Below are 22128 nucleotides of genomic sequence, written 5' to 3'. Positions count from 1 at the left end.
GACGTGTGAAAAAAAATTTCGCGTTCCATACATGAGTCTCTACATTTTATTCATTATGTTCATTTGACACTGTCATGAGACAAATGCTGCCTGACCAATTGTTCTTCGTAATTTCTCTCGTGTTTTGTGTCCTTGCTTCGACTTATCGATTATGGCCCAATCTTTATGTAATTTAGAGCCATTTTCGCCGATTAGAAAATGTATTAACTTTGCGTGTGTGTCTTCTGTGCATTTAATATTATTGTGACCTGACCCACTCTTCTCAAATTTCTGGCGCTCCAAGTCTTCTTCATCCTCTTCTTTTTCCCTTGTAGTGGAGGAGTGGAAGGGGTAGTAGATACACGAAGCCCAAGTCCAAGCGTCTTGTTTCAACTTTTTATTCAAGAAAACAATGCAAGGAAACGTAGAGGCCGAAGGCGAAACCCGTAGACAGCAAAGCAAGTGTAGTGTCGTGTTCAGCTGCTAGGAGCGAATGCATCTTATGCCGGTGTCCGGCTTATACTTATAGCCCCGGCGCGGACTGCACAGAAAGCACCGTCCGGCGGTGATGAAAATCGGACTGAATACGGCCAGAAACACGGAATCTGTGTTTCTTACACTTGCTTTACCCTACGTTATTTAAACAAATACATAACCAATCCTAACAAACAATACATCAAATTAAAGCTACGACCTTTAGCTTTCCATTGCAATAGATCACATTTCGTAAAAACTTATATTTATTTAGTAGGATGCAAAAACAATGGTCCTAGTGAAGGCACTGAACCAACTTCAGTGCGGAAAATTACAAAACTCTCTAAACTGGAATAATGGACAAACTCATAAATCATACAGATAAAAAGAAGAACCCTAGACAAACATCATGATATGCGTTACTTGGGGGAAAATTATACATTGACTTAGTACGAAGCGGTAAAGTCCGAAAGTAAATGGAATCGGCTAAATTCCTGCGCGAGTACCTGTCTGCATAAATTAGCAATCTTTGCAGAGAAACCAAGCATCACTCATTACAACCAAATCCTTATAAACAAACTAAAATCATATGCAACATATATAGGTACGGGATATGTAATAGTGATACAAAAATGACAAAACAATGATTGAAAAGACAAAGATGAGTTTGTGAGAATCAATTTCTCTCGACGATACATGAAAACCGGTCAAGGTCAGAGTGACGCTTTGGTCAGTTCGAAGCATTATCGTAAATAACACAATAATATGCAGCCATCCAGCCTAATCAGTGACTTCTATGCAAACCTAAATATAATTAGGATCGTATCAAAGATAAAAGGGACTTTGAAAGATAGAAGTTAGGTAGATATATAAAGAAAGGTATTTTATTAAAATTTGCGCCGGTCAATAGTGCGCGCGCAGCATCGTATCGTCTGCTATGGGGTGGGTATCCCGTTTGTACTGTACACAAGGCTGTTTCGCTATGCGATGATTAGAGTGTTCAGGGCAGCGAAGTGCACTTGGCTACATCCCCCCCAACTCTTTTACATATCAGCGGCCGCGCTGATTTTAAGAAAAACAGGAAAGCCTAAGGGCTGAATTTATCAAACCATCTTAGATTATCCAAAAAGAGAAAAATTGCGAAAACTTTGCCTATGACTTTCACATATGTTACTGAGAAAATCGACAGTTACAAAAACATGTTCTCGTGATCAGTACCAGCTTTGCTAAATCAAAAGTGAGGCCTGCATTTTACAAAGTGTCTCACATATGATCAAAGTACTGCGTCAAAAACATAAAAGTGCAAACAATCAGGAATTTCATGGGAAAACATTGCTACATTTATCAAACCATGGCAATACAAAATGGGAATGAGATGACTTAGACATATGGTTCAGTCATCTTGACAGTCAATTTTCTCCACTGAGAAAAAGTAACACAATGTCAACACTACCATACAAAAATGCAACCTTCATCCCCACCAACCCGTTTAGTTGATAATATAGGGTTTCTCTTTCAATGTGCGCTCTTGTATGCACAAGCTTAAAACTCACAAAAACTCTCGCTCACGGCTTTACAGTAAAGGCATCTTACTATATTACCACGTCATGAGTTACATACGAGTTCATTACCCAAAATATAGGTGTCAACCATAATTCCCGTTCATCAATTGTAGGGGTTTCTGCGCCTAAATCGTAAATAGGTAGCTTTACGGGCCAATGGCACTGAGGGCTTAACTTTGGACTTTTAACCGACTACTACTCAGACCTTACTGATCTCCAGAAATAATATGTGATGAAAACGGGAAAAAAATCGCAACGATACACATGGGTTACGATACACTCGCGAGTTTTATGTGCAAAACATTATTTAGCCCAGTTGAATGCTAGTACCCAATAAACATGCCAGAACTGGGCCATTGCTGGCGTTTTGATGGCAATGCCAGTTGCCAGAACTACTGCCATCAAAGGCCCACTTATGGCCCAATGCTGGCATATTACCCGTATGCACATTGGCAAATTGATGGGCCATCACTGGCAAGCCAGCACTTTGCCAACAAAAACCCATCATTTATTTGCTGGCTTTTTGATGGCTTGCCATCATTTTGCCAGCAATTTGCCAGCAATTTTCCAGCAAAAACCCATCATTTATTTGATGGCTTTTTGATGGCTTGCCATCATTTTGCCATCATTTTGCCAGAATTTTGCCAGCAAAAACCCATCATTTATTTGATGGCTTTTTGATGGCTTGCCAGAATTTTGCCAGAATTTTGCCAGCAAAAACCCATCATTTATTTGATGGCTTATTGATGGCTTGCCATCAAAAACCCAGCATTTTGCCAGCATTTCGCCAGCATTTTGCCAGCATTTTGCAGGTTTTTAGTTCCATATCAAAAAAACTTTTTTCCATATATTTTCCGTTAATGGCCCTTTACCTGCTGAAATTACCGGGCCAGTTGTGGCCCGGCAAAATGCCATATTTCTGTCTTTACCATTGCCAGCAAAATGCCAATAAGTTGCAGGAAATATACCAATACCACTGATTCGGATAGAATGACGGCTCTATTCGTGTACTCGATCTGCACAGTCTTGTTAGCCCATAGATGGTTGTTAGAAGTCTATAAATATGCTTTGTTTTGTCATTTTTTACTGTGAATGTAATAACAATAACAAAACACAGCACATCAATGGACTTTTCAACCCATGCTGGCGGCAAGACGTGCGCAAATAAAGCAAAGGGCAATGCTGTCAAGCTGTACATTAGCAATATGCATATGCGTAATTATCAAATTCATCAGTAAAATGCAATTGAAATGCTAATCACATTTGTCGTGTAACTTATCTGGCAAGTAAAGGCAGTGGTTTTGACAGAATATCGTCATCAACGCAGTTATAGCGGGCACAACAACAATACAGTAATATATATTAAAAACAAAACAAATGTAAAGCTTCCAAACAACAACGACTCATTACCGAAACATTACAGAAACGTACGCTTTGTTTTCAGTTGCTCACTGTTTTATTTTATTTTTACAGCGTTCTAAATTTCACACTCGAGACATGATGACCAAAGGCAGGAATGTTTCTTGTTCACTTCCCAGTAAACCTCCGTAGGATTGTCTTGATTCTGTCATTTCTCTGTTCGCATCCGCAACGTTGAGATAACGCTTCTTTTCTTTGTCCTGACGTCGTAGCCTACGGTAAGCCATTGAAACTCTCAAGTCCTCCTGCCGTTCACCTCTTGAAACATGAAAGCAAACGAGTTTTGTTGGTTTTAATTCATTATTCCATATCACACACACACACACACACACACACACACACACACACACACACACACACACACACACACACACAAACACACACTCACACACACACAAACACAACCAAACAACCAAACAAACGCAAGCATACACGCAGGCATGCAAGCAAACAGCACACGCACGCACGCACGCGCGCGCGCTCACACACACACACACGCGCACACACACACACACACACACACACACACACACACACACACACACACGTACCTAAAGTGTGGATGGTTACCTAAGAGGCGGCACTGGGTGCAGTGCCTTTCTAGTGCACTTGCACTACAACAGCACTGGGTGCAGTACTCGCTCCGGCATCGAAGAATTTTGCACTAAAAAATGCACAAAATTTGACCTATTTCGTCGCCTATAGAGGACGGAAAGAATGTCATTTTGAACATTGTTATGACATTCTTTCCGTCAAAAAAGTCAATTTAACGGTGTTAAATGAAGCGACCATCCACACAATTAGGTTGCCATCCAGAGTTTAGGTTGCCATCCACGTGTGGATGGTTGCCTTATGGTGATTTAGGCAACCAAACCTGTGGAAACGGGGGTACACACACACACACACACACACACACACACACACACACACACACATACACACACAGAGGCATTCTCACAGAGAGGACGACTTCTTGTAATCTATCATATTTTCTGAACTGACTAAAATGCCAAGCAGAAGTAAGGGGTCAACAGGAATATGTATTTTGATCTAACCTGCGAAGCTTACGTTGTCTCGGACAGCTCTCTTGCGTTTCTCTCAGGAACTGAGACCCAGGCGAGCTGCATCTTATCCAGTTGGGCAGTCAGACACTTGCACAAATCTTTGTCCTGGAGTGAATAGACACATACTCAATGTCAACATTCACAAGATGCAATTTGTTTGGTTACAAGTAAGCTTATGGTAATGCCTATGGTGCTTTTCTTTTGACAGAGACAAAACAAACTCAATCACACAAAGAAAGGAAAAAGGCACACACACACACACACACACACACACACACACACACACACACACACACACACACACACACAACCGCGCGCGCGGGCGCGCACACACACACACACACACACACACACACAACCGCGCGCGCGGGCGCGCACACACACACACACACACACACACACACACACACACACACGCGCGCGCGCGCGCGCAGATTCTTTCTTACAGAGAGGACGACTTCTTAAAGTCTATTATATTTTGCGAACTGACTCAAACGTCCAGCAGAAGAAAGTTGAAAAAAAGACCGACAACGGAGGAAAAGAACAAGAAGATACTAGATCTAACGCCGTTGCGACGACCTGCTCACACAACTGTTTGTGAAACTCACCACGCTTGCTTCTAGCCGGAGGAGATCGGACGCGTACTGAAATCGAAGAAGGTTCTTTGGAAATTCCTTGAAGTTGAATGCAAAACAAATAACCGGACATCTGCAGAACCACCGCGGGCCGGATTTAGTTGACAATGCGTCATCATCACGAGTGACGTCAAGATATTTCGACATTTGTTTGTACATTACGTCATTCCAAGAGAGAAAGTCATACCGCTGTGCTGTCGCAGATCTTCTTGCCAGCAATAATCCAGCATTGGCCCACTGCTGGCGTGCCAGCAAAAACCCACCTATAATTGCCAGCAAATCGCCACCTATGGCCCAATGCTGGCAAACAAGCACTGGGCCATCAATGGCGGGCCAACAGTGGGCCAATTAAGGCATTTTACTGGCCGACAATATTACTGGAATGCCAGAGATGGGCCAGTGATGGCAAGCCATAACTGGGCCTTTGTTGGCAAACCATAATTGGCCCAGTGTTGGTTTTTTTATGGCCAGCTTTACCAAACTTGCCAGCAAAAAGCCAGCAATGGCCCAGTTCTGGCATGTTTATTGGGTACTAGTAGCATTGTTCATTAGCTGAATCACTCAAATTCAGCCTACCGAGTAAACGATCATTCAAAAAATAAAATCAAGTTAATTGTTACCTTGCATGCAAGCAATTCGTTGTGACCGGCGAGGTGCTGGTACCGGTTGAGCAACAGGTGCAGGAGGAGGCACAGCAACCACAGCCGGACCCGCAAGAGCCGCAGGTCTGGGCCTTGGAAGTGTGATCCAGTGTTCGTCATCACTGTCACTCTCAGAGTCTGTTTCACTCGACACCGAGGTAGCCGAAGACGGTGTATCTTCGTCTTGATTGTCAAGAGTCTCGGAAGCTGGCAGCAAGTCCTTTCTATTGACCGCTCGCTCCGCGCCACCAGCTAAAGGCGCGACGAGGTAGACGAGCTGATGTTCAGCGACGCGGCAAGTCACCCTGTAGATGTCTGGCTTCCAATAGTCCTGGATTTTGTTGCGCCCTAGGACCCGGTTCCGCAGGTAGACGTGGTCACCAACGTTGAGGCCGTGGTCTGCAGCGCGTCTGTCAGTGAGCGCTGTCCTCTTGACCACCGCCTGTTGAAGGTGGTCAAAGGCCTTCTGATGAGCCTCTGTCAAACGCAGGCGATGTTGCCGCACCCAGTCGATGGTGCCGCTGGCTGCTGGGGCTGGGAAGCCCAACATGTCGTCAACGGGCAGCCTGGGTTGTTGTCCGAAGAGCAGGAAGTGTGGTGCGAAGCCCGTGGACGCATGGGGTGTGTTGTTGTAGGCCTGGACCAGCTCCGGGAGATGAAGGGGCCACCTGGTCTTCTGCTCGTGGTGCAGGGAGCGTAACAGGTTATCAATCAATCAATCAATCAATGAGTCTTATATCGCGCATATTCCGTGGGTACAGTTCTAGGCGCTCTGCAGTGATGCCGTGTGAGATGAAATTTTATACGGCCAGTAGATTGCAGCCATTTCGGCGCATATTTACCTTTCACGGCCTGTTATTCCAAGCCACACGGGTATAGGTGGACAATTATTAACTGTGCCTAAGCAATTTTGCCAGGAAAGACCCTTTTGTCAATCGTGGGATCTTTAACGTGCACACCCGGTAGCTCAGTTGGTAGAGCATTGGACTTGTGATCGGAAGGTCGCAGGTTCGAATCCGGGCCGGGACGGACACGGGTCAACTTTATGTGCAGACCCAGAGACGGAAGCCATGTCCCACCCCCGTGTCACCACAATGGCACGTAAAAGACATTCTGCCATAAGTGCAGGTGGCTGAATACACCTAAACACGCAGACATCTGGGTAGCGCGACTCCGTTGCTGCTAGCTTTCCACTGGGAGGAAGCGACCCGAATTTCCCAGCGATGGGACAATAAAGTAATGAAAATGAAAAAATGAAAATGAAAATGAAAAATGAAAAATGTAGTGTACACGGGGGGAGGTTCGGACACCGAAGAGAGTCTGCACACAAAGTTGACTCTGTGAAATAAATTTCCGCCGAACCTGGGATCGAACTCACGCTGACAGCGGCCAACTGAATACAAATCCAGCGCGCTACCAACTGAGCTATATCCCCGCCCCATGCATTGACCCGTTAAACCGTTCGCACTGGCCGTTGCCCTGCGGATGATACGGTGTGGTGCGACTCTTTTTGATGCCGTACATGTCGCAGAGTTCCTTTATGAGTTTGGATTCAAAGTCTCTGCCCTGGTCACTGTGGATTCGCTCCGGAACCCCGAAGCGCTGGAACCAGTTGTTGACCAGGACTTTCGCCACCGTCGCAGCTTCTTGATTCCTGGTGGGAATCGCCTGTGTGAACTTGCTGAAGACATCAGTGAGGACGAGGACGTTCTCGCGGTTGTCGCTGGCGATTTCTAGCTTGGTGAAGTCCACGGCGAGGACCTGAAGAGGGCGGCTGGCCAGCAGAGGCGTAGAAGTGGTGTGGGTCGTCGAGGGGAGACGACCCATACAGCAGCGCTGACAGTTGTCGAGGTACTGCTTCACCTGGCTGTACATTGCTGGCCAGTAGACCCGGGACCGAAGAAGTTGCATGGTTCTGTCGTAGCCCTGATGACCCATGTTGTCGTGTAGCATGGCTAGGACATCTGGACGGAGTGTTGACGGCAGGACGAGCTGGAACTGGGGTCCGTGGATGGAGTCAGTAACCTTTCTATAGAGGACGCCATCTCTCAGATAGAGACGGTCGTGCTGTTGTACAAGGCTGCGCAGCTGACGGTCTTGGTCTGTGGCAGGTTTGGTGGGCCAGGTCGTTAAAACAGGCCCGATGGTGCTGTCTTCCCTCTGAAGCCGTTGTAGTTCTGTGGACGACAGCCGAGGGAAGATTGTCTCGGGCTCTGCTTTTGTGTCTGGATGGTTGAAAGCAGGAGACACGTCTGGGTTGACGGTGGACTGTCTTTCGCAGCAGACTTGCTGCGCTGCTGCCAGTTCAGGGGGGAGAGAGGTGGACGTCGTGGGAGAGGGAAAAGACGGGGGCATCCTGGAGAGGGCGTCAGCGGGGTTTGTTTTCCCTGGCTGGTATTTGATCGTAAAGTTGAACTGAGCCAGTTGGGCTGCCCAGCGCTGCTCCAGAGCTCCGAGGGGGGCCGTTTTGTAGTGGACCAATGGATTGTTGTCCGTGAGGACGGTAAATGTTGCCCCCAGCAGGTAGTGTCTGAATTTTTCGGAGATTGCCCATTTTATTGCCAGGAATTCCAGCTTCATGCTGCTGTATGCAGCCTGGTTTTTCTCTGTCGGCCGCAATCGTCGACTCGCGTAGGCGATGACTCTGCGTCGTCCTTCCTGTTCTTGGGAGAGGATGGCGCTAAGTCCGTCGTGGCTGGCGTCTGTCTCCAGGATGAAAGGCTGCTTGAAGTCAGCGTAGGCAAGGACTGGGGCCGAGGTCAGGGCTCGCTTCATGGCGTCGAAAGTGGCTTGATGAGTGTCTTGCCAGAGGTGCCTCAGGTCTGTTTTCTTCTTCTTCTTGGTGCCTTTTTCGGCCTCTGCCACCAGGTCGTGCAGAGGACCCGCGAGCTTCGAAAACTTGGCAATGAAGCGTCGGTAATAGCTTGCGAACCCGAGGAAGCTGCGGACTTCAGTTGTGGTCGTGGGCGTAGGCCAGTTGACCACGGCGTCGACTTTGCCGGCTTCACAGCTGATGCCCTCTGCCGAAATTGTGTGGCCCAAATAGGTGACTTGGCGGCGAAGGAACTGACACTTGTCTGGACGGATCTTGAGGCCTGTCTTGATGAGACGTTCCAGCAGGCGGTCGAGGTGTTCCAGGTGCTCGTCAAAGGTCTTTGAGTAGACGAGGAGGTCGTCCAGGTAGACGAGCAAGAACTGGAACAAGAACTCTGACATCGTGGTCTGCATAAGACGCTGGAACGTGGCTGGGGCAGAGATGAGTCCCATGGGCATGCGTGTGTATTCGTAGAGGCCCATGGGGGTGACAAACGCCGTCTTGTGCTGGTCCGCCGGGTCCTTCGCAATCTGGTGGTAGCCGCTGGCCAGGTCAAGGGTCGAGAAGTATTGAGACCCCACCAGTGCGTCGAAGGACTCCTGGATTCGTGGTAGCGGGTAGGCATCGCCGACTGTCTTGGAATTGAGCCGGCGGTAGTCGACGCAGAGGCGGATGGAGCCGTCCTTCCTGACGATGACAATTGGGGCAGCGTAAGGGCTATGGCTCTCTGTGATGATATTGCGGTCGAGCAGCTCCTTCAGATGCTCTTGCACCTCCTTGAAATTGTTTGGGGGAATGCGGCGGTAAGACTGTGCGACAGGTTTGGAGTCTGTCGTCCTCAATTTGTGGTGGACGGCGTCGCAGTAGCCCAAGTCTGCTGGAGTGGTCTGGAACGCGTCAGCTCGTTTGCTGAGCAGCTCTTCGAGGCGTTGCTTCTGGCTGCTGGTTCCATCGAAGTCTGGCAGATGGAATGGAGCTGGTGCCGGTGTTTTCGTGTCTCCTGAAGACAGGCGCTGCGTGGAGATGACTAGCTCGTTGACTGTAGCGCTGTATGTGACGTCGGACTGGCTCTCGACTGTGTCAGTGGCGTGCAGTGTGGCGATCGGCGTTCTGGCAGGCAGCGTCTTGTCCTCAGGAGAGAGGTTTGCAATCCTGATGAACCGGCAGGAGGGGTCCCCAGCGACCAAGGTGGGGACAGTCAGCAGACCGCCAGGAAGGGGATGGGAAAGAGGAGACGCCAGCAATTGCCGGGTGTACCTCTGGTTGCTGGTAACCCGGATTGTGGCCATGGAGTAGGCAGGGATTGAGCAGGGAGTGGAAGTCCGAGCTAGACCACGTGTTGAGTTGCGATCTAGTCGAACTTCCCGGACAGCAGCTTGCAGGGAAGGAGGGAGGTTAGACATCTGGGGCAGGCAAGTTGAAAGGACGTTCATGCTCACCAAGACCGGCAGTCGCTTCTTGCGGTTCTGCATGAACGGCTCGGTAGGCTCCTTGATGACAAGGACTGGAACATCATTGCAGAGGTGGCCCAGGATGGAGATGTCGACGACGATGACCCCGGAGTAAGGAACTTCAGCGCCGTTGACAGCTCGAAGGGTGACGTGGCAGGCACTGATGTCGCAGTGGGCGAGATGCTGGGACACCCATGTGTCGGTGACGGTCGTCACCTCACTGCCTGTGTCGAGTAGAGCTTCGGCCGGGCGTCCGTTGATTGAGATATCGGCAGTTGGAGTTGGACACTGGCCGGTGAGTGAGGTCTTCTTCTTCCTACCCCCCGCTGAATGTTTTGTGACAGCGGGGGTTAAAAGTTTTTCATGCTGCTGGTGCTGTTGTTGTTGCTGTGGTCGGGGCCGATGCCGCTGTTTGTTGTGGTATCGCTGTTTCTGGAAGCAGTCGGATTCCCGGTGGCCGACTCTGCCACACCAGTTGCACTGGGGTTGATGGTTCTGCTGTTGGTGATGGTGGTGCGTCGGTGCAGCTGGTGGTGGTTGTGACGCCAGTTGAAGCTTGAGGCACTCTGTCTCCGTGGTGAGGGCAGCGATGCGTGCTTCAAGCCTTGCGATGGAGGGGTCCGGTGCAGCGAAGACTTGTTCAGCTGTTGCTTCAGCAGGGCTATCTTCCCGCATCCATCGCATGGCCTCGCTGGTGACCTCGTCGAAGGTGGCGGCCGGCTTTTCTCGCAGGAAGCGGCACATGTCACGCTTCAGGGATTGTGGGTGGAGTCCTGTGGCGAAGGTCTTGCGCAGCGTATTGTCGTTCAGTGTGTTGGCCTCGGCAGCATTGGTCTTGGCCCACGCAGCGCGTAGGTGGCTGGCGTACTCGCTAACGGACTCGCCGAGACCTTGTTGTCGCCTGTGGAAGGCGGCAGCCAGCGCGACACTATCTCGCTGGTCGCCCCACGTCTGCTCCAAGATGGCGTAAATTTTGGCCGGCGTGTTGACCTCAGCTGCTGGTCGCCTGATGACCTCCTGTCGAGCCCTTCCGTCCAGCGCTCCAAGGATCCATGCCGCTGCAGCAAGTGCAGGGACCGTCTGTAGCTGCAGGATCAGCTTGGCCTCCTGAATAAAAGTCTCGGCGCAGTCGCCCTCGCCGGTGAAACGCCTCAGCTTGCACAGCCGCAGGTTGGGGGTGTTTGCCTCGTCCGCCATGTTTGCCTGTACTGTCTTCTTTCAGTTGATGCTTCTGTACCCTGCTGCGCAGCGCCAAATGTAGTGGAGGTGTGGAAGGGGTAGTAGAAGATACACAAAGCCCAAGTCCAAGCGTCTTGTTTCAACTTTTTATTCAAGAAAACAATGCAAGGAAACGTAGAGGCCGAAGGCGAAACCCGTAGACAGCAAAGCAAGTGTAGTGTCGTGTTCAGCTGCTAGGAGCGAATGCATCTTATGCGTTAAAATTAATATTAAAAGTCCTACGGTTTTGAGCCATTAAGGACTTGAGTGTTTGTCCGCTTTCAAAAAGAGGAAAGAAAGAAACAAAAAATAAGGAGAGGAGGGCAGGGGGTGGGGTTGAGTTGATAATGCTCTGTGGAATTTGTTAAAATGAAAAGTAGTTAAGATGTTTCTTGGTAAGAATTACAAGTCTGTATTCTATATCTTGAATAACGGGCTTGTAATATTATTTTTATTTTATTTCAAATCGAGTTAAAAAGTGGAACCTTTCAGGATCACCAATAAAACCAAATAGATGAGCAAGTAAGAGGAACACGAACAATAAATCTCAAAACTTTTTACAAATAAAAGGATTAAGATGTAAGCCACGAAGGCCGTGGTAATAAAAACAATATGTACAGTTTGGCGACTAATGGGCCTTGGGTGAGGATATGTTGTCTAGAAGGTAGTCGCTGGAATCAGGAGGGATGGCGGGAGCCACTCGACCTCAAACTGAAACACGCTGATGTGATAATCTGGGCTTAGTTATACCCACAGCCCCATGTCCGAGTCCCTGACCAGTCGGCACAGCAGCAAGCTGTGTGACCAGCCTAGAGAACTGCTACTGCGCAGATAATCCTGGGGACTCAGACCATGGAGCTGCATATGGTCATATAAGGTTTTAAAGGTAATTCTATTTGTAGCGCACGGAGCGAAAATGTGTTGAAATGAATAGGGTTCTCCACAATGGCAGGACTTGTTAAAGATATGGAAGCGGCAGCCGCCGGCACGGAGGCGTCTGAAGATAGTGAGGAGGTTTGTTGGGAGATCGGGGTGTAGATCGTTCATATCAATGGGTTGATAGGACAGAGATGTTACGTACTGACTTCGAATGAGTTTACGGATTTTACTGTAGAACTCGGTTACTGAGTAGCCGATGTTAGTGTTAGCTGGGCTAGATTCTGCCGCTTCTTTGGCAGCGACATCCGCCAGTTCATTTCCCCGGACCCCTACGTGAGAGGGGACCCAGAGAAATGATACGGATGTGCCGGATGAGATTAACTGGTGACATATAAAGAGGATTTCTCTTTGTAGCTCTGCCCGATTTGATGTGTTTCGATGCAGAGCTTGTAGTGAAGAGCGCGAGTCAGAGCAGAAAACTACCGCACGCGGTGTGACTGGGAGGTCATTAATAAAAGTGCATGCCATGAGCAAGGCAAATAGCTCGGCTGAGAATATGGAGATGTCTTTATTAAGAGTATATTTCCTTGAGATTTTGAGATCTGGGATCACAAAGGCGCAGCCAACGCTGCCGTCTGCAAATTTGGATCCGTCAGTAAAGACTTTTAAATGCTCCGAGAATTTGTAGTTTAGGGTTTCTTTTGTAACAGTAGCTAGGTAGACGGGGTTATCTTTTTTGGTAGTATTATCTTCACTGTCGTATATGATAGTAGGGGTTTCCTCAAGCCAAGGCGGGTAGGAGGGCGGGGGGACCCTGGCCAGCTCACTGACCTTCACCCCGCTATCGGCTAGAATGCGGTTTACTGTGTCGGATAAGGGTAGCGTTTTGGCCAAGAGTTGAGTGCTATGTTTGGTGTTGGCCTCATAATTTTGGTGCTGAGGAAAAAAGTCAGTCAGGACCTCGCAGGCAGAGTTCTCTACCGCGTGGGCTCTGACAGCATACTGAGCTGAACGGAGTTTTATCTCATCCACAAGGGGCAGCCACCCACACTCGCTGTAGACTCGACTCTTACTCGCTTGTTGGGAGAGTCCCAGAGCTATTTTGAGCGCCCTGCACTCTATAATAGCCAGTTTTTTCATGAGCGCCGGGCGCGTCGCGAAATAAGCTTCGCACCCGTAAAGGAGGCGGGAGCGAATTAATGCCCGCACTACCTCTGTGACACACTTACGTCCTCTGGCCCAGGATTGGGACGCCAGGTAGCGTATGATATAAAGATCCTTGTTGGCCTTATTGATCAGATGTTCGATATGACTGGTCCAGTTAAGTCGGGTATCGATGATAACGCCGAGGAACTTAACTTCTGAGCTCGGTTTGATAATATCACAACCTATCTTTATACTGCAGTTCCTGTACAGTTGTCTACGGGAGACAACAAGAAAGACTGTTTTATTTGAGGCTAGTTGGAAGCCGTTGGTGTACATATATTGACAGAGGTTGTCGATTTTAGTTTGGTAAGAAGATAAGTCAACAGTGTTGGTAACTCTGTTATGGCGTGGTCTATTAGTGTCTATTAAGGCGAGGTCGTCCGCATACAGAAGTACACTGGCACCGTCAACCTTAACAGAAGTAATGTCATAGAGCATGATGCTGAATAAGTTTGGCGCGATGATACTGCCCTGGGGAACCCCCATGTCCAGCGCATGGGTTTCGGACACCGAAGAGCCCACTCGGACAGACATCTTGCGATTGCTGATGAAGTTTTTGATGAATTGGTACATGTGGCCAGAGACACCGATTCTGCCGAGTTTTAGGAGTAGACGAGCATGCCAGACGCTGTCGTACGCAGATTTAATATCAAAGAAGGTTCCAAGAAGAGAATTATTACTATGTGCCAAGGTCTTTTTGATTTTTTCAGTGACGTGCACAATGTGGTCCGCACACGAACGACCTTGCCTAAAACCTACCTGGCATGTAGGAATGATATTGTGTTTATTGAGGTGGAACTCCAGCCTCTGGTTCACCACACGCTCAAAGATCTTGCTGAGGTGGGGGGTTAGTGATATGGGGCGGTAACTGCCAGGTAGATTGCCCGGTTTTCCGCTCTTCAATACTGCTACTACTTGTGAGTCTGACCACGCTGCGGGGATAGTATCCTTTAACCAGCATAGGTTGAAAAACTGAGTGAGCAACTTAACAAAGTTAGGTGGTAGATGTTTTATCATGTGATATGATATTGGGTCTAAACCTGTGGATTTTTTTGGGTCTTTCACAGAAGAGATGGCGTTTTGGACTTCTTTTGCCTTAAACATGCAGTTTATAGGCAACTGGTTGTCATCTGGGGGGTATGTGAAACCCTTCTCCTGATCTAACCTATAATTGAGTCGTTCAGTATCTAGGGATTTTGATTGACTATTTTTGGCAAAAGTATCTGCTAATAGGTTTGCCTTTTCAGAGTCAGTTGTGGTCATTTTATCACCCGATAGTAGTGGCTTTTCTTTAGTTCTGTATCTACATTTAAATCTGCGGATTTTCTTCCAGATTTTGCCACAGTCTTTGTAATCTTTAGTTTCTTTGTGGACAAAGTTTTCCCAGTTTTGAAGTTTAGCCTCAGCGGTGATCTGGTTAAATTGTATTTCAGCTGACTTCATATTCGTGAAGTTAGCGTCTGAGCAGTGCCTGAGATATGTCCTAATGTGATATCGCTTGTTTGCCAAGGCTTCATCACAGTCTGCATTCCACCACTCATTCCTTTTGGCCTTACAGTTAGGATTTACTGATTTAAGCGGAATGTGATTATTGGCAGCAGTGAGTATACATTGACGTATGTTATTGTAAGAGGCTTCGATGTCATCCGTAAGGAGAGTTTCCTCCCTGACACCCTCGAGCTCCGCACGGAAGCTGTCCCAATTTGCCTGTTTGTAATTGTACTTTTTTCTGACCTCCGAGTTATTGCGATTAGGGGCGAAGTGGCGGAAGGTAAGAACAATGGGTAAGTGATCGGAGCCGAGGGCGTCCGGGAAAACGTTCCAGTCGATGTCAGTGACTATGGCATTTGAGCAAAGGGAGAGATCGATTGCTGACGGGGAATGGTCAGCTCTGTCTGGAAGTCTGGTTGCCGAGCCATCGTTTAGTATACAAAAGGAAATATTTAAAAAAACTGATTCCAAAATCTAACCTTCCAAAGTTCATAATCAATAAAGAAGAATGGTATGTTACTGGAACCCTTTATTTATGACTTAAGGCAATGTGCGGCAGTAAAATTACCAAACTTAAAGGTACTGAACTTGTCAAATCCAGGTGCACGGATCCCCTGGGGCTTTTGGTCATACCTCAGGCAGCTATCCTTTAGAAGAACTACCAAGTTTCATTGACTTGCACCCAAAGAGTCAAGAACTGCGATTTTTTTACGAATTAATTTCGGACTCTGTCCCGGCTGGTCTTGACCTATTTTTGGATCTAAATTTAGATCAGGTAGATCACCACATCATGCACAAAAAGACACGTCACTGCAAACTATGTCAGACATCATCATGAGTTTGTGTAAAACAAAATGGAGGCCGGAATCGCCCATTTGAATCGAACTCCGACCAAACACCACGTAATAACTAGGTTAATTTATGCACTCGCGTACGCGTGAACAAGAAACTGTCGAGCTTCACAGATGTCGTCGTTGGGTAGTTTTGAGTTTGTTTTACTACCATAGGAGGATTTTTGAACTGTAAATGCACTCAGCTGCAACAAAAACGCAAAACTAAGGCTGTGAGCTGCATTGTGCCTTTAAACTTGAAGAATAGTCAAGGAATAACTTGGTTTTCTGGTTAATTCTTGAAGTGACTTATTAAAATGAATGAAAACATTGTGGATGGATATTGACTGCTGTTGCTATGGAATCTAGCATTAACAGCGCCATATGGGATTTCTAGAAAACAGTTTTACAGCAACATCATACATCAGAAATTCATAATATTTAAGGATACACATGTATTATATCTACAATCATAAAGAACGTGTTTTTTGTTAAAAACTACAGTTGAATTTAAATTAATTATTGTAATGAATATGCAGTAAGAAATTCGTTCATCCTCATGACAAAAGATATCAAAATTCAACTGTAGTCTGTTGTCAAAAATCGTTCTATATGATTGTAGATTGATACATGTGTATCTTTGTGCCAAATATTAGGAATTTCTGATGTATGATGTCGCTGTTAAACAGTTTCCTAGAAATCCAATGTAACGACTGTTTCCAACGGCACTCTACGTCGATCAGTATTCACAATTCTCCGAAAGCGGCGTATGGCTGCCTAAATGGCGGGGTAAAAAGGATCATACACGTAAAAATCCACTCGTGCAAAAACACGAGTGTACATGGGAGTTTGAGCCCACGAACCCAGAAGAAGTATTCACAATTGTTTTATTTATTTTTATGCAGAAAACCAGGTTATTCCATGTATTTTCCGAATTCAATTTTACTGCCGCACATTTCCTTAAAGGCACAGTGCAGCTCACAGCCTTCGTTTTGCGTTTTTGTTGCAGCTGAGTGCATTTACAGTTCAAAAATCCTCCTATGGTAGTAAAACAAACCCAAAACTACCCAACGACGACATCTGTGAAGCTCGACAGTTTCTTGTTCACGCGAGTGCATAAATTAACCTAGTTATTACGTGGTGTTTGGTCGGAGTTCGATTCAACTGAGTGATTCCGGCCTCCATTTTGTTTTACACAAACTCATGATGACGTCTGACATAGTTTGCTAGTGACGTGTCTTTTTGTGCATGATGTGGTGATCTACCTGATCTAAATTTAGATCCAAAAATAGGTCAAGACCAGCCGGGTCTGAGTACGAAATTAATTCGTAAAAAAATCGCAGTTCTTGACTCTTTGGGTGCAAGTCAATGAAACTTGGTAGTTCTTCTAACGGATAGCTGCCTGAGGTATGACTAAAAGCCCCAGGGGCTCTGTGCACCTGGATTTGACAAGTTCAGTACCTTTAAGAAAATGTAAGATTTACTGAACTTTGACCCAGCAGTTTTTGTAAGTGGACAGGCCTTAGTTTTATTTCGGTGGCATAATTCAATGCGCTTCGTCAAAATGTCTTGAACTGAAAACAAAAGCAGACGCAAGACTTTATGGTCAGTTGGAGTTGTCTCCCGTACTCCTAACTTGAATGTGCTGCAGACAGGTGTACCCAAACAGCTCATATCACAAACGGTTTGGAATTCCCCAAAACGCAAGATCCGCACTGCACAACTTCAGTTCAGCACTCGGTCTCTTTTTGAAAATGTGTATCTTGAGAGAAAAATATAGAATATTGCACCGTCCAAAGGAATGGAGTTCTTATGGGACAATGACAGCGCTCAGTTCAAAACGATAGGACAACTTTTTAAATGAGGCAGGGCCGGACTACCAGGGGGGGGTTATGGGGGTTGCGCAACCCCCCCCCCCCCAGCCTAAACATGTACCTCACTTATTTAAAACATTTTTTATGATTGTTTATTTTATGCCGTTTCATGCAAGGAGCGACCATTTTCCTATCTCAGAATATGACCTACCCATCAGCTTCAGGGGGCTTCGCCCCCTGACCCCCACAATATAGGGGCTCTGCCCCTTGACCCAGCCAAGGGGAACATCCCCCTGGACCACCACTGGCAACCCCCCCCCTCCTCTTAGCCTAGTCCGGCCCTGTGAGGCGTAGCGGGCCTTTAAAACATTGACAAAAATGTACAATAGCAACAAGTAGTAATGCTCAATACAACCAATACTGAGTGGACATTTACAATACTGGCAAACAGTTATTTTTGTCCGGTGATCCTCTGCGGCTGTTGCTGTAGTTTCCCCATCGATCATAGCTGGACTTGGATAGCACTGCTTTTCATCCACATTCACTGGCCAGGTCTTCGTCATCTTCAGTCACTACTGACAAATGAATGAGAAAGGAACGGATCTTAAACACAACGACAAGAACAAGTCTAAGTATGAGTATAAAGGAATAAGTTGTGTACTGTTTGTAACTGACACACATACACACACTAAACCCACATAAATGCCAAGAGCTTAAACATTCTTTTTCCCTGGTAGACAAGTTCAAATAAAATCCCCCGACTCCCCCCCCCCCCCCCCTACTGCGTCTGATTTTTGTTGGAACCCCAAAGACAGTGATGAAGTGGATTTCCATTATAATTTATAGTCAAGGCTGTTTTCAATGTAACTTGTAAGCTACAGAACATGTGGTGATGTACACACATACAACTTTAACTTGTCTACATTGTATACATGTCTGTCACCATATTTGAATACATTCAGTTCACTAATTCAGTCAAAATTTCACTGAATGTAAAACGACATATTATTCTAGAAAGATATCAATGCCACTGTCCTACATTATCATAGGAATCATGTGTGTCAAGTTCTATTATTATTTTCCTTTTAAAGTTTTACGCTCTCTGTGCTCTACACACATGCATAATATACATGTTATACATACTCAAAAAAGGAAAATAATAATAGAACTTGACACACAGTTTCATTGAGATAATTATATCCTGACAGTGACACTGTTTACTGCAATGCATTTTGTTTTAATCAAACATACACACTGAAAGTCATGCGCTTCTAGTATATTAGTAATGGTTCCAATACGGGAGGAAGTGATCACCATACTGGTGAAATAAGGCTAAGAGCTTGCGGTTTGGAGTCTAAGTCAGTAGGTGTTCATTATTTTATTATTATCACTGAACCTGAATAATAACAAGAAGAGCAAACGCTCGATCGAGTCACTTTCGCAGTTCTGAATATTATATGAGGCATCAGATGGACAGGAAGAAATTGCTATTCACAACACAATGAGTCACGTTCACATAAAATTTGAGCCCGGTCACTTTTATAGTTTCCGAGAAAAGCCCAACGTTAAGTTGTGTGTTGCCGAACAGAAAAGGCTAGTTATCTCCCTTGTTTTTCTGATAACGTTCGTAAAAGGCTACAGATGTAAACACTTTGATGTAAAGAATAATCCTACAAAGTTTCAATCACATCCGATGAACTTTGTCAAAGATATAAAATGTCTAATTTTTCCTTTGACGCTGACCTGTGACCTTGAAAAAGGTCAAAGGTCAACGAAACCATTGTTAAAGTGTAGAGGTCATTGGAGGTCACGACTAAACAAAATATGAGCCCGATCGCTTTTATAGTTTCCGAGAAAAGCCCAACGTTAAGTTGTGTGTTGCCGAACAGAAAAGGCTAGTTATCTCCCTTGTTTTTCTGATAACGTTCGTAAAAGACTACAGATTTAAATACTTTGATGTAAAGAATAATCCTACAAAGTTTCAATCACATCCGATGAACTTTGTCAAAGATATAAAATGTCTAATTTTTCCTTTGACGCTGACCTGTGACCTTGAAAAAGGTCAAAGGTCAACGAAACCATCGTTAAAGTGTAGAGGTCATTGGAGGTCACGACTAAACAAACTATGAGCCCGATCGCTTTGATAGTTTCCGAGAAAAGTCCAACGTTAAGGTGGTGTCTAAGGACGGCCAGCCGGACGGCCGGCCGGACAGACTAACACTGACCGATTACATAGAGTCACATTTTCTCAAGTGACTCAAAAACAAAACACCACTCTCTCACAGTCTTGCTCACAGTCACACACGCACACCTCCACATGAGTTATTCTGACCAGAACTTGAGAATGAGAGAGAGGGGAAGGAAAAAACACACTGTATGTCATAACACTGACACTGACAGTTGTACATGTATAATAAAACCTTTTACCTGATTCGTCGCTGGCCATGCAGCAATCGGTTGGCTTTTTCAGCTGAGAGGAGACCTGCAATAAAATAATAGATGAAGTACCAATCATGGGAACATCACTTTCAAAATGGTGAGTACTAGCAGAGCAGTAGAACCATTGATTGCCTTTCAAAGAAACGCACTGTAACCAGCCAGCCTGGGTAAGTCAGCAATTTGATTCTTGAACTAGCCTCCAACCTGCTTGCAATTATATTCCGAGAAGGTTATCTATTTTTAATTCTAGCATTAAAACATTTGACCAGCACTAGCTTTGATTTTTTATTCACTGTCTTGGAAGTTGGATTCAATCTTAAAAAAAAGGATTTTTAAAATATTATGACTCATGCATCTCGAATTGGGTCAAAAAGAGGTTGCAAAAACGTGGCAGTGGTACTCTTCTTCTTCTCCACATTAATGAGGAAATCCCTGTACAGGGCAACTATCTTCGTACCTGACGTAAGGCAAGGAAACATACATACACGTACAGGTACATGCATCCAATGTTGTTGTCAGAGTACACTGACTCAGTCAGTCAGTGACTGTCAGTGACAGTGAGCGGAGTGACACATGTTGCAACACATACTCGCAAAGACCCACTCTAAGTATAAAACGAAACATGGAAACTTACCTCTGGTTAATATGCAATGGTTCGCCCGTCCCAATTCTCTCGCATTTAGCAAACATCATTGGAGATTCTTTCCGAATTGATCACCTTCGCTCCTTGCCTTGGAGTTGGACTGCCATTTTGTAACTTGACTAAAAACCGAAACGCTGACAAACCACGCTCAACGTCCAAAATAACTTGGGGAGGAAAAAAAAAGAGCCCACAATCTTTTTTGGGGCAAAAACGTTGTTTTGAAATCTCCGAAGCTGCTTGCAAAGTCAAAGATGACGCAGAGATCTGTACAGTATCTCCCTGGATGACGCAAGGATAGTGTTCGACTCGGCTCTTTGACTTGGTAAACATCGGAACTTCCGATTACGTTCGTAGTTACTCGGAACCAGCCTTCGGGATTGAAAGCCCGCAACTGACGTGTGAAAAAAAATTTCGCGTTCCATACATGAGTCTCTACATTTTATTCATTATGTTCATTTGACACTGTCATGAGACAAATGCTGCCTGACCAATTGTTCTTCGTAATTTCTCTCGTGTTTTGTGTCCTTGCTTCGACTTATCGATTATGGCCCAATCTTTATGTAATTTAGAGCCATTTTCGCCGATCACAAAATGTATTAACTTTGCGTGTGTGTCTTCTGTGCATTTAATATTATTGTGACGTGACCCACTCTTCCAACATTTCTGGCGCTCCAAGTCTTCGTCGTCTTTTTCTTTTTCCCTTGTAGTGGAGGTGTGGAAGGGGTAGTAGATACACGAAGCCCAAGTCCAAGCGTCTTGTTTCAACTTTTTATTCAAGAAAACAATGCAAGGAAACGTAGAGGCCGAAGGCGAAACCCGTAGACAGCAAAGCAAGTGTAGTGTCGTGTTCAGCTGCTAGGAGCGAATGCATCTTATGCCGGTGTCCGGCTTATACTTATAGCCCCGGCGCGGACTGCACAGAAAGCACCGTCCGGCGGTGATGAAAATCGGACTGAATACGGCCAGAAACACGGAATCTGTGTTTCTTACACTTGCTTTACCCTACGTTATTTAAACAAATACATAACCAATCCTAACAAACAATACATCAAATTAAAGCTACGACCTTTAGCTTTCCATTGCAATAGATCACATTTCGTAAAATGTTATATTTATTTAGTAGGATGCAAAAACAATGGTCCTTGTGAAGGCACTGAACCAACTTCAGTGCGGAAAATTACAAAACTCTCTAAACTGGAATAATGGACAAACTCATAAATCATACAGATAAAAAGAAGAACCCTAGACAAACATTATGATCTGCGTTACATGGGGGAAAATTATACAGTGACTTAGTACGAAGCGGTAAAGTCCGAAAGTAAATGGAAGCGCGAGTACCTGTCTGCATAAATTAGGAATCTTTGCAGAGAAATCAAGCATCACTCATTACAACCAAATCCTTATAAACAAACTAAAATCATATGCAACATAGGTACGGGATATGTAATAGTGACACAAAAATGACAAAACAATGATTGAAAAGACAAAGATGAGTTTGTGAGAATCAATTTCTCTTGACGATACATGAAAACCGGTCAAGGTCAGAATGACGCTTTGGTCAGTTCGAA

General features: G+C 45.7%; 1 long non-coding RNA gene across 1 annotated transcript; it reads right to left on the bottom strand.

The window, feature by feature from the left end:
- Window positions 1-17551: 17551 nt before the first annotated feature.
- LOC138956568 (uncharacterized) lies at window positions 17552-20673 on the bottom strand. The gene is made up of 3 exons (XR_011452704.1): window positions 20552-20673; window positions 19906-19960; window positions 17552-18053 (listed from the first exon to the last, which is right to left on the bottom strand). It is a non-coding gene; the product is annotated as an uncharacterized lncRNA (long non-coding RNA).
- Window positions 20674-22128: the final 1455 nt, after the last annotated feature.

The sequence above is a fragment of the Littorina saxatilis genome, unplaced genomic scaffold (assembly GCF_037325665.1).
Source record: "Littorina saxatilis isolate snail1 unplaced genomic scaffold, US_GU_Lsax_2.0 scaffold_407, whole genome shotgun sequence".
Taxonomy (NCBI): Eukaryota; Metazoa; Mollusca; class Gastropoda; order Littorinimorpha; family Littorinidae; genus Littorina; species Littorina saxatilis.
The sequence above is the reverse complement of the archived record's forward strand: the minus strand, read 5'-3'. Positions and strand labels throughout refer to the sequence as shown.